The 13896-nt window shown below is 34.4% G+C and overlaps 1 protein-coding gene across 1 annotated transcript in view; it reads right to left on the reverse strand.

Annotated features, from left to right (window-relative positions):
• Positions 1-3131: 3131 nt before the first annotated feature.
• The window catches only part of LOC126256894 (uncharacterized), a 758813-nt gene continuing 748048 nt past the window's right edge, over positions 3132-13896 (reverse strand). The window contains exon 15 of the mRNA XM_049955519.1: positions 3132-5174. The gene's annotated coding sequence lies outside the window, so the exon portion shown is untranslated. The remainder of the gene's footprint in view (positions 5175-13896) is intronic.

A 13896-nucleotide genomic window follows, 5' to 3' on the forward strand; every position in this document is an offset into this window, starting at 1 on the left:
GACAATAAGCACCAGAAGATTGGGTTGATTTGGTGGAAGAGGCCAAAAACGGGGTAATCAGTCTCATTGGATTAGGGAAGGAAGTCAGCCATGCCCTTTCAAAGGAACCATCCTGGCATTTGCCTGAAGCGACTTAGGAATATCACGGAAAACCTAAATCATGATGGCTGGATGCGGGATTGAACCGTCATCCTCCTGGATGCAAGACCAGTGTGGTAACCACTGTGCCACCTCACTCTGTAGCACCAGTGGAATTACTCCCTCAGTGGAAACAAAATTTATAGCTTATGGCTTCAACATGATTTTGTATGACACACACATATAACAAAAACAAATACAACACTAAAAAAGTATGCCACAGCCTATATTTACTTGCACGCAAAACAAGCTTTCACACTGTTCAAATTGCTTACATTGAATAGTTCCACAGAATTCTGCAATACAGAATTATATCTGGGGTTGCACATCAGCTAGCTCAGTCCTCTTCTTGATCCAAAAAAGAACTATAAGAGCAATGCACCATGCCCAGCAGACTGACTCCTTCAGGAACCTCTTTCAGAAGTTTTCAAACCCCCCTCTCACCTGTCTTTATATTCTAGAAACTTGTAAGTATGTGAGGAATTTCAAAAGGATGGATAAAAACTTTAATATACATGAACATAATACCAGGCAAAATGACAAGCTCCGCATTCAGTCAGTAAGGACAACAGCCTTTAAAACCTCCACTAAAAATGTACGATAGTCTGCCAAGCAAAATAAAATTTATTGTTTCATTTCCACTGTTTCATACATTGCTAAGAGCATTCTTATTACATCACTCCTTCCTTTCAATGCCAGAATTTTTAAACCGTCTTAAGTACAACAGTCTTAGAGCAAGAATGTGCAAAAATTGCTACTGCTGATAAAGTAGGATCAAATAGAATTAATTTATTGTGCTGTTAAAATAAATGTTGATGTTATACGTAACATGTATTTGTGTGTTTGTGACTGTGTGCATTCTCGTGTGCAAATAACATCCCATACTTTGTAGAGATTTACAGGATGAATAAATAAATTTTAAAAAATTAAATTTTATGTTAGCATTTGGTTCATTATAAATTATATCCCTGCCATCTCCTGTAAACTATTTTTAACAACATTTGTCCTGGAGTCATTAATTATTCTAACTGATTGCCACTGAGGCATATCCGTACTGTAAGGTGCTACGTTATTTATCCCAACTAACTGTGCATTCCAATAAATAAGAAAAGATTGATGTGATAAACTATTGTAATTTGGGAAGGTGAAATTAAAAACATGCAGGAGCAAGAAGGATGAACAAGGTCTGTTCAAAAAATTCCAGAACATTTGTAGCTTCTCGCCAATGATGTGTTTGAGCGAAATGCACTTGGCATCCCTTCACACACCTGTGTTTAATGTGTAACTGCTGAAAGATTCATTGATATATATCTGTTAGTTATTGGTCACACAGCTTGCAAATTTGAAGACAGTAGAGATAGAGGAGCAACTTACCTGCATTAAATTTAGCATGAAACTCAAGAAAACCTTTACAGAGACACACCTAATGGTGAAGGCCTATGGGAATGAGTACTTAAGCTGTAGTCAGTGTTATGAATGTTTCATGTCATTTATAAATGGCTGGAGGCTGCACAGAAGTTAAAGATGATCCTCATTCAGAAGGTCCTTCAATGTCTATCGACAATGCTCATGTCTGGAATGTCAAGGAAACTGTGCATGCCAATCGAAGGTTGACTGTCCCAGAAGTTGTAGAAGAATGTAACATTTCAGGTAGATCATGTCATGAAATCCTGGCACAGCATCTTGGAATGCATTGTGTTGATGCCAAGTTTGTCCCATGCCTCATGAGTCAAGACCAGAAAGATCTTCGTCTTGCAGTCTGTGAAGAACTTTCGAATTGCGCAAATGAAAATGAGATGTTCCTTAAAAGAATCATAACTGGTGATGTGACATGGATCTATGGTTATGATGCTGAGACCAAGGTTCAGTCTTCACAATGGGTTGGGAAAGGTTCTCCAAGACTAAAGAAAACTCGTCAGCTCAGGTCAAATATCAAAGCCATGCTGATACTTTTCTTTGACTTTGAACAATTAGTTCATCATGATCATCATGAATTCATGCCACCAGGACAAACTGTTAACTGATGGTATTATAGGGATGTGTTGTGACACCTGCGAAAATACGTGAGAAGGCAATGGCCGAAAATGTGGCAAGACAATTCATTGCTATTGCACCATGATAATGCATCTACACATTCATCTCTGTTGTTGTGTGACTATTACGCAATGAGCAAAATCACTGTGCTGCTTCAACCTCTGTAGTCTCCAGACCTGGTGCCTGCAGACCTTTCTTTACTTCCAAAGTTGAAAACCCCCATTAAAGGATGAAGATTTGCAATGATAGACAAGATAAAAGAAAATTTGCAGATGGTGCTTTGCGTGGTACAGCAAGAGACATAACAAAACTGCTTCCAGAAGTGGAAACAGCACAGGGAGCAGTGCATCAGTTGCGGAGGACAGTATTTCAAAGGAGACCATGCACAATAAGTAAAAGGTGAGCATAGAAAAATTTTGTGGACTAAGTTCCAGATTTTTTGAACAGATGTCATATATGGCTGATGACTAATGAGTGGAAGTCTAGTTGCTGATGGTGATGAATTCTTCTGGATAAACCATGTGAACAGAGCAACTGAAAGACTATGGCAATTGCAAGCTACTAAAATAAAAGATTTTTTTCTTATAAACAAACACCAATTGCTGCAGAAGATAATTATTTGCATAAGAAAAATCAGAATGTGTTTTATTTGAAGATGTATCATAAAAGTAATAAAGTTTGTACATTGATGTGTCAACAATTGCAGATTGTTAGTTTGCAATGAATTACTTGTGAGGACACAAATGTCTCTAATATGCATCGTGGGTGCTATACAATGTAGAATTTTGAAATGAATACATGTTAGAAGCTTGATAATGAGTGTTTTTAAGTTTTGATACATTCATTCCTTTTGGAAGTTATAGATGATGTTATATAATTGTAACAATGTCTGAGGTGAAATATTGTCTTTGAATTACTTCTGAAAAATGTTTTTTTGAAAGAAGGAAAACACACATTAATTACTAAAATAAAAACAAAAGTTTTATTGTGACTTAAAATCCACATTATACAGAGCAATGTTTTGTTCTTTAACAATAAAAGAAGCACAGTTTCATGTGTGTATAATTCATATTCGACATTACCCAAATTTCGTCAACCTTCATAATGCAAAAACCCTACCTCAAGGCTCTGACAATGTAATCCTGCTTATTGTCATCATATTGTCCTACAAATAATTTGTTCCTGTGTTAATACTCAATGGCACAAAATAGTCCAGTAAGAAAATTGATTTATCATCTACTCCTGCATACACAGTATGAAATAACTGGAGAAAACTATTTACTTCCTTGGATTTAATATGTAACAGAACTTTACAGCAGATGTTGCAATACTACTCACTGATAAAATATACTACCAATAGTGCCTGTCACATTTCTCCAACAGATTTGCAGACAACTAAATTGCATTCAGTCACAGCCTTCTCTGATATGTCTATATCTTTCAGCCTGAATAAAACTAAATGTTGCTAAATTTACTTGAAAAATAATATTTTCATGGAAAAATATCACTGTGGATAAGTATAATGAATAACTTAGCATTGGGAGTAGAGCAAAAATTAAAGAGAAAACACAGTTTTCTAAAAACCTAATGTTTTATGGGAGACTGGACTATGATACTATTTTATTGCAGAATTTACAGTGGTATATTACTAAATTACTGTTGTACAACATCTTATAACATGTCATTACAAGTGTCTGAGCTCCTCAATGTCCTCATATGAGTCTCACAAATTTTGAAGCATCAGAGGGACCAGTATCTGAGGATATCATCCCTTACAAATATGTGATGTTAGGAAGACTTTCATGTGAGTAAAAATAGATAAAACTGCATTTTCTGCATTTTTATCTAAGAACATGTCGTGACACAAATATTATGTATCATTCTGCAACTAAAAAGATAGCAAATAAAAATTTTACGCAAACGTATATACATGTATATAATGTAAAACCAAATTGGGGGATAGGTTTTTCTTCTTACACTGTGGCTCACCAGCTCAGTGTCAGAGATGTAGTATATCATGGACTAATGCAAATTTACAATTTCTTAGCAGAGTTGAACATTTGTTACACTTTTTTTAAGAAAAAGAAAGGAAATAGCTCTAAAAGTTTTCAATGTTCTGAGCAATCTCTTTCTTTCTTTGCAACATTTTTGTTAGTAAGGAACTGAATTCTTCTTATATTATGGCTATACACACACTCTGGACTACATTACAAAGCATTTTACTACAGGAGAAATAACAAAATGATAGTGTTATGTTTATCACTAATAGCAATCACAGTTTTTCCTTCCACTCCTTTTACATGAGTATCATAAATTTGAGGTGACAGTAAATGTCAAATTTTTTTTGTGCACTGATATGCCCTTTATATGAGTTCAAACTGTCTAACACGCTGTTCCCTGCAATCTGCAGATCAAAGCAAAATTCAAAGTCTTTATTCAGTTATCTTATAAATTTATCTGAAAATTTATGTAGCATTTGTTTATTTCTTATGGATAGTATATTAAATACAATACACTCTATAAGTGATTTCTCATAGAATTTCACTTTATGTTGTTTCATCACATAACTATCCACAGCAGTCAGAATGATGTCCTTGTTCTGACAATTATGTTTATAATGACTATGTTTGGCTGTCCTCATAGTTGGTAAACTGTAAAGTATTTACACAGAAAATTTTCCTTCATTGAGTGCACAGATTATAGCAAGTGCTTCACACATAACTCATGAGTTACAAACCCCTGAACGATGCTCAGACAAGAAGCTTTACATATGTAAAGTTTAAACAACATCCTTATTCAAGCATTATGGTACAAGAAATAATAAAAAGTCAAACAAGTGAAAAGCATTATTGTGGTAAGTACACTTCAGTACAACATCCTTAGATAACTTAAAATATGCTAACAAGCAACAATTTGTTCCAGTGGATGTTGAGAACTACCATGTTTCACTTCAGACACGGTTCCAATGTCATTCCTGTCTTACATATCAGATTGCCCGGGACCTGCAACATTCAGATTGCAGATTTAGTTTATACACTTCTTTAGGTGATAGGAAACTAAAGAAAGAGATAACTATAAATTAAAATCATATTTTTTCTGAAATAATATTTGTTTTTGGGAAATACTAAGTGATAACCTGTGTAAATGAGTTCAAATTATTTTAATAAAATATGTTTGACTGTTAAAAAAATATGCAGCAAGAAAACTTGAAATTCACCCACAAGAACTAGCAAAAAACAAAACTCAAAGAAAGTTTCAGTTAGTTCAGTGATTAACTTTAGATGGTAGCTACTGAAATCAGAGCATGCATCCAAATCACTACACATATCAGACAACAAATACATGCTAGATATTGACAGTAAAATCCTAGTAGCCTATACCTCTTCTAATGTAACATTAAAAGTATCTAGCTAGTGTCACTTGTTACAAAACTCTAAGAATATATCACATCCAAAGAGCAACTTTGAACTGCCAAAAGCAGTTAACAGTTGCCCTACGTTAAAGATGTAACTGCACTTAATAGGGCTGCATTAAGGAATTGTCATGTGTCTTATATACATAACAATTGTATCACCACAATTTGTGCATAATGGATTTCCTGCCTTACTAATATTACAGAAAGAATTTTGGATGTGTAGGAGAGAGGGATGTCAATGGCAATGGATCTAAAGGAAGGAAAAGGATGGATGTAATACCATGGTTCAAACAAAGTTAGGTCTCAGAAAAACGGCAACTGTCTTGAGGGTTAACTATGATGGTGCAGGGAATTATCATTCATTGCTTTTACTGTACCATGATCATAGTATATCCGACACAACAGAAACTCCAGTGGTCTGCGTAGATGACATTTTTGAGAAAACTTAAGTTATAGCTCTTTTGAACCTAATAATTAACTGCCTTACAAAAGTTTTGCACATGACATTTTTCTCTGCAAGTGCCTCTGGCCTTAAAACACTACTTTAGATCTGTTATGTGTTTTGTTCTTTTATAATTCTTAAGTGAACATAATATGTAGGATCTGTATATGTTCAGTGACAAACATAATAGGTAGGATTTCATCTTCAGGGACTGTTTTTCTCATCAAGATCATGTCTGCATGGTTAATATTTTATTAAACATCATTGAAATTTCTTTGGGCTCTCTCTCTTTATTAATTAAACATGTTTACTAAATTATGCTATTATCTTATTTATAAGAACAGCTCAAAGTAAATAACCCATGAATTTACTCCAGAAAAGTACAGATAACTTATAAGTATTATTTGAAACTATATGCTGTGAAATTTTGTACCATTTCACCAAGAAATTAGAAATTCATACATACTACACTCTAGTGGAACAGTGTGTGATCATTTATAAAATCAGAAAATTAAAGTTACTGGAGGACCAATCAGCAAAGCAGTGTAATGACATATTAAATATATGTCTTTGAATCAGATAATCTAGAAATACCATTCTAATTAGTGGACACATATTGGCCAGACAAATCAGCAACCTCTGATTTTTAATGACAGTTTATCTGCCATCATAGTTGCATGTTATTTCTAAGACAAAGTGTTTCCAGTTACTCAATGATCTTCTAAATCTGTTGTCTTGACAACCTCATCTGTTACAGTTGCAATTCTACTGTATCACCTCGTAGTGAAAATTGACCTGAAAATGGTTGTGTACACTGAAACAGGTTATCTCACAATTTACATGCAACTGTGTCACCAAATAAAACGTCACTAAAATGACAATCCTTAAAACTATTGAGCTTGAATAATTTTATGCCATGTACGGCAATTAATGTGACCTCATTTTCACAATGCACAGATGTGAATATCTATGCCTGTTGTTCAGAGATCTTTTTACCTGTTTCTTCCACATTAAAAACCAAAGGAATATTACAGCTTACAATCTAAGGATATTCTCAAAATAGCCAATATTGTATTTAGAGATGTGTTCACAATTACTTGGTACATCAATTGGCTTCCATTAACTAGTTCATCCCTTATTTTAAGAAAGTGAAAGATTCACTATATACAACATAACAAATTCTCACAAAATATAACATTTCTTCTTGGTTCAAACAAAATTGCATGTGTTAGCAAATTAAATTATTTCCCATTAATTTACAAAAATATCAACTCAATAAGAAAAGCCAGCATGGCCTCAGGAATTTTAATGAAGATGTGTAATGCTTAAATCATCACCTATAATAGTATTGACTAAGTGGAAAGATTGTGGAGTATTTTGGTAATACTTCTAGAGATAATATCACTCATGGTTCATGCATGTATATTTATGGTGTTTATATAAACCCACAGGGTACTTATATTTCTAGTTGTTGTTTCACAAAGTGTAATGTCTTAAGATGGGTATTACTGTTTCTCTTAATTTTTTGTGGTCGAATATGGATGCCAAAGGATAGTGTCTAGCTTCCAAATCTGTCTCAGTATAACTAAATATTTCATGTTGATCAGGATACTGGGTAAAGGCTAAATTCTACTGCAAGTAAAATAAATTATTATTCATTTTACTTTTTTGAAGAAGTAATGCTTGAACGAATTACTTATTACATCAAAAATGTAAACCAGTGTGATAGATTTAGATCATTAAAGATCATTAAGGCAAATTAATATTTATCTTAGTAAGTTTTCCAGGATATACAATAATGAAGTAGAATTTTGATGAATGAATAAGTTACTTTACCACAAATTAAGAGTCTTAACTTACTTTCATGTATAAAATACTTCTAATTTTTGCCATCAGAAACAGAAAAAGATGAAATAATCATTCTAAGTTTCAGAACTGTTAGTTCCTTCCTCACTCAAGGGTGAAAGAGGGTTAGGCTGTGAAAGGTTAGAAAGAAGAGCCATGCCAGTTAGCTACCCATTAGTTGTGAAATCTTTTGACCTGAATATGTGCCTTCCAAGAGCACTTCTCACTTAATTTTAATATCTTTCCTAAACATCTTCTTGGTTTCCTTTACTGCAAGAACACATGTAACATAAAATCACATTACATTCTCTTAGCACGGCTGCCACATCTTGACTGAAATAAAGCAGTACTAATGTGCAGGGGGTGGGCAGAAATATGGAAACACCAAAAACACATCACCATACTTAATACAGTGCAGGAAACCGATTGACATTCACAACAGCTTCCATTCATCTCAGAATAAATAAAAACAGATCCTGCATAGTTTTCAATGGAATCTTACACCATTCTTCCTGCAAAATAGTGACAAGTTCAGGTAATGATGAGAGAGGTGGATAGCAATCAGATTTCCTTCTCTCCAAAGCAGACCACAAAGGCTCAATATTACTGAGATCTGGTGGCTGTGCTGGCCAGGGGAGAGGCAACAATTCATCCTCATGCTCACAAAACCAGTCTTGGACAATAGAAGTTGTGTGAACAGGGGCTCTGTCATCTTGGAATACAGCACCACCACTTGGGACAAACATTGTACCATGGGATGGACCTGGTCAACCAAAACGGTCACATAATACTTGGCAGTAATGCGACTTTGCAGAGTAACCATGGAACCCATGAAATACCATGATATAACTGCCACAATCATTGGTAAGCCCCCAGTGTACTTCACTCTTTGGACATAACTTCAGTATGAAACAGTTATGAAACAAGCCTCATCCAACCAAACGACTTTTGTCCATTGCTCCATATTCCAGATATTATAGCTTCAGCACCATGTTTTCCTGTTATGGACATTTGCATCACTGATGAGCGGTTTTGCAATTCCTGCTCACCCTGAAATTCCCTGCTTACAGATCTCCATTTGTGTTATTCTGGTCCTCATTGGATTTGTTAAGTGTAGCATTTGGTTCTGCAGTGACTTTGCAGCTGTAATACTCATTTTTCATCACAAATCCTCTTCAATGACTCTCCATCATGTTCACTCAACAAGAACTTTCATCCACACCATAACTTAGAAGATGATTTTTTTCCAGTTTTGGTGTAGGCAGTATAACTCTTCAATACAGAGACTGTCAAAACACCAAACATTTTGGTTACCTCGCCATACAAGCACCATCAATTTGTGTATGTTCGAATGCACTGAGCTACAACCAAATGCATTCACAACTACACAGAACATTGTGCTGACCACAATGGCACTTGCAACATATTAAGAACATTGCACAGATGCCATTTGTCCTCAAATTCAGCACTGCAACCTGTAGGCTTGGCTACCATCTGCAGTAATGTTCAAGTATGTATTTCTCCTGGTGTTTGCATATTTTTGTCCACCTCTTGTATTAGTACCTGGTGTACAATATATGCCTACACAATCCACTTAATGTAAATTATTTGTACATATTGTGTCTGAGTGGTAAATCATGTCATATGCACTGTGTTCAAGTGGTTTATAATGAAATGGGCATTAATTTTAAAACTTAGTGTAAGTTACAATATTTTTGTCAATTACATTGGAATTTAGGCCAAGTTAAGACAGATATCAAGCATATTATGTCATTTGTGAATGAATATCCAACAGTTAACAGTAGCCTTTTGATTCATATTCAGTCATAAATAATGTTTATATATCAATGTCAAACACTATATTAAGTGGGCCATTAGTCTCAAAACAAGTGAAACAATAATGAATGAATCTCAGCAAGTACAATAAAGTAATATTATTTGGTATTTAAAACAGAAAAAGACTTGAACACTTTACAGTAAATCACTGTATGTATATGATCAACAGCAGTTCAACATTTGATTTCAAGGCTTTGGAGAAAAAATACTACTTTCAATGTTCTGTGATTTATTACAAGAGAACTTTATGGTGCCAATATTCCCACTTCAGTTTAGCCATTTGATCTGCTTCATGAAGCTGAAAAATGTACTGCTTGAAATTGAGTCCAAATAAATTCATGGTCCAACAATGAATTTCAGTGTCTTATTTGATAAGCAAAGGATGTCATAAATAAAATTGCTATTATGCTGTTCTAATATTTGAGGACTGATTTGTAAAAATGGGTTCATTATATCACTTCATTTCTAAGTAGTTATTCATAAACAGTATGTTGCTCTGTGAGTGAAGTCAGGAAAGTTGACTGCACAATTTTTGAAACTAAGTTGTGTCATGCTATACCCCTATCAGACATCATCTTCTGAGGGTCAAACAAACAATCCAAAATGTCGAAATATTTTGTTGGTTCTCACATACATACATAAAATAAAACAAGAGACATCAGAGCTCCCACAGAGAGATTTAACTGTTCAATTTTTCCACATGCAATTCATGAGTGAAATGGTCGAGAAATAGTCTGAAAGAGGTTCCATGAACCCTCTGCCAAACTCTCAAGTGAGAACTGGAGAGTAATCATAATGATATAAGGTAAGAGTGAATAGATATGATCTGTGTGTTGGGCATATTTGGCGGGAAACTCATCTTGCCAAAATGCTCATTGTGTATCAATTGCTGGTGCAACCTCAGTCAGATTATAGTCTATCTCTTATCACAGTGGAATCTACTTAGGACTATCCATATTACACAAATACAAAAGTCTCATTTTAGAATCTGCATCCAAATGGTGCCTTCAACACTGACCAACATTCTGCTTTTGGGAACAGCAAAAATGCCTCTTGGTAACTGATACCATTTCCTGATGGATAAAGATACAGTATGTCGCAGAGGATCCAGACTCCGGAGCCAGATGCTTCCTATAAATCATCTCATCTCATCTCATCTCATCTCATCTCATCGTCTTTGGGAAAATTATTCCTCTATTCAAACAAAAAGCAAGCTACTAAATTGATTCTGCTATGTGGCAAGAAAATGTCCTGAGTATCCAATTTACTGTATGTCTTTTCATGTGATTGGTACTGCAATCAGCAAGGTACTTTGCGCAAGGTACTAAATGAGATGAAAAAATTGTTTTCTGCTATCATTGTCATTATATTCAAATCAGAAAATATACCATCTTACAAAATTAGTGGGAACTAAGAAATTCTGACCTTCACATATAACTGAGTGTATTCTAATGGAGAGCTTATGTATTATGCTATTGATGGTCAGGCTGTAACATTATATCAATGCATTGTGTAATATTTACCTTGTGGAAGCCACGGCATAATCATGAGATTATCTCACAGTATCACTTTCAAACAAATTAATAGTTGAAACTTCCTTGCAGTTTGAAACTGTTTCCAAACTGGGGCTCCAACCAAGACGTGAAAGGTAGGTTCTTGGTCTGGCATGCAGCTTTAATCTGCCAAGAAGTTTCATAAGAGTGCACATTCCACTGAAGAGTGATAGTTCATTCTGGAAATTAAGAGCTGTACTATTCTCTACCATTTCTTCCCTCAATAATGATCTGTTAGCAGTTACTATTATCTGTTACCTATTATTACATGTCTGTAAAAGCTTACACTCACTCCTCGCCCCCCCCCCCCCCACCCCCATCCACACACGTACCCTGACCCCCTAAAATACATAGTTGTTGCTGCAGATAGTAAGCTGATAAATTTCTGCCTGCATCATTAGTTCAGTAAATTCCAATAGAATCAAAAAATGAAACTAAAATAACCATTCCATCACAAGATATCTTAAACATTCTCCTGAATCACAATTCAAGGACTATCTCAAATAAAAATATAAGTAAATATCATCTTAAGTATAAAAAATTCAAAGTAATAGTCTTAAAAGAAAACACATTGTAAGTAGAAAAATACTAATGAGTTTCATCTCTGCAACCTACCACCTGGAATTCCCATTGAGTCTATTGTGTTATCACTGTTGTTTTTTGTTATAATGGAAATTGAAAATGGAGTGAAGATATATGTTTATGGTGTGTTACAGTTTATATTACGTTTTTATCAATAGTACATAGAAGCACTTGGCCTGGGAGGAGAACAAACATTCATGCATTTCTGTATACGGTGGTGGTGGTGCAGAAACCAGTGGTGACATCAATGTCTCTTTCAATTTCTAGATTAATAAGATAAGGATTTAAGTTAATGAATAAAAGAAATACTTAAATCAAAACATTACAGAATTTCTTGTAAGACTTCATAAACAAAAGTACTTTTACAGTTTGAGAATGTTCTTTGTCCATTCTATTTAAATGATAGGGAAGAGAATACCAGTACTTACTGGAAATGTAAAATACGAAAGAAATTGTAATCTTTTCATCTTACCCTGTCCCCAGAAACTTAAACATTTGTTTACAAATCTAAAAGTATATGTTTAACATGGCATATATACTATATCCTAATGCATTATAAAATCTACTACAAATTATGACTAAAGTATTATTTTCATTACAGGGAAAGAAATGTATTAAAGAGAAAAATTCTGTAACATGCTTACTTCTGCAATTAAAAAGAAAAAAAAAAAAAACGAATTACAGCTAGAATACAGAATTGTTATGCATGTGTCTATATATAATCTCTTCTTTCCATACGTTGCAGGAAAAGTACACTAGCGTGTACTCTTGATTTCGTTAATTGCGTCCTCTGGATGTCACACTAAGCGAAACCTTTATGGATTTATACTGAGTCATATTATACATAAAAGACAACACTAGCTGTGAAAAACTACTTGTGTAGGCAGTCATTTAAAAAGTTCATAAAGAAGCTTCTTATAGAATTCATAGAAGTCCTGCTGTTTTCAAAACTGATGTTATACAACATAGCTGCCATTTATCTATTTCCTTTTGCTTAGTATGTATCGAAATTTATTAGCAAGTGTAAAAAGATAACAGTCATCTATATGCTATTACAATAAAGCACAGTAACCCATAACAGAAAACAGCTTTCACCCCAGTTTTCGGTCACTTGCTTTTTTTCAGTAACAGGAAACATTCACGCACGCAACTACACAGAAAACCAAATACACATTCCTGTGGTCACAGCAAGACTTGCCATGATTATAGGAATGTCTGTTGAGTGTCTGTGTGGTTGTGTGTGGAACAGAGTGCACTATTGTTGCAAAAAGAGCTAGTCTCAAAAACTAGTGTGAATGCTGTTTTCTTTCATGTCTTACTGTGCTCTACATGTTGATCCACTACAGGTGAGTGGTTACCTATCCCTTATTTCACACATTGCTCTATCCAGGAATATCCACTGTTGTCATTAGAACAGAGGTTTTATTTAAAGTGAATACTATGCTACTATAGGGATTTCCAGTCTCTATATACAAATAAACTGACAATTTGTAGAATAATGGCTAATATATGTTTTTTTTCCATTGGATTTTTGTTTGTTCCCAATTTCATGCCTTGCATTTCTAAGAGACCTTGGGACGCTAGAGATGGAGACAAAAGCTACATGGAAACCGTTTCCATACCTTGTATTTGTGTGAATGGTACTTAATATGAAACTGGCTTTTATCAATAGAGACAAATGCTATTAAGGAAGAAGTGTACTGAAGACAGCATAAGAATTCCAATAATTTGGAGAGGTTACTTTCAAATATCAATTTTTTACAACATTCTTGTTACTTGCTTCTGTAGACGTAATACTTCACTACTTTTTCTCCACACTCCACATGACAATAATGAGTATGCAGAATAAACTACAATTTTATCTGCACTCTAACATAAAGGAAGATAATTCTGAATCCAAAATACTGAAAATGGAGCATTTTACTAACCACAGCAATGTGATCACTTTCTGGTCTTTATCAAAATGTGTATATAGAGATTTTCTACACATTTACTTACAACACTGGTTTATTATTTATGCTGAAGCAACTTGAGAAACTGAAGTAAAACAT

Source organism: Schistocerca nitens, chromosome 1 (genome assembly GCF_023898315.1).
Source record: "Schistocerca nitens isolate TAMUIC-IGC-003100 chromosome 1, iqSchNite1.1, whole genome shotgun sequence".
Lineage (NCBI taxonomy): Eukaryota > Metazoa > Arthropoda > Insecta > Orthoptera > Acrididae > Schistocerca > Schistocerca nitens.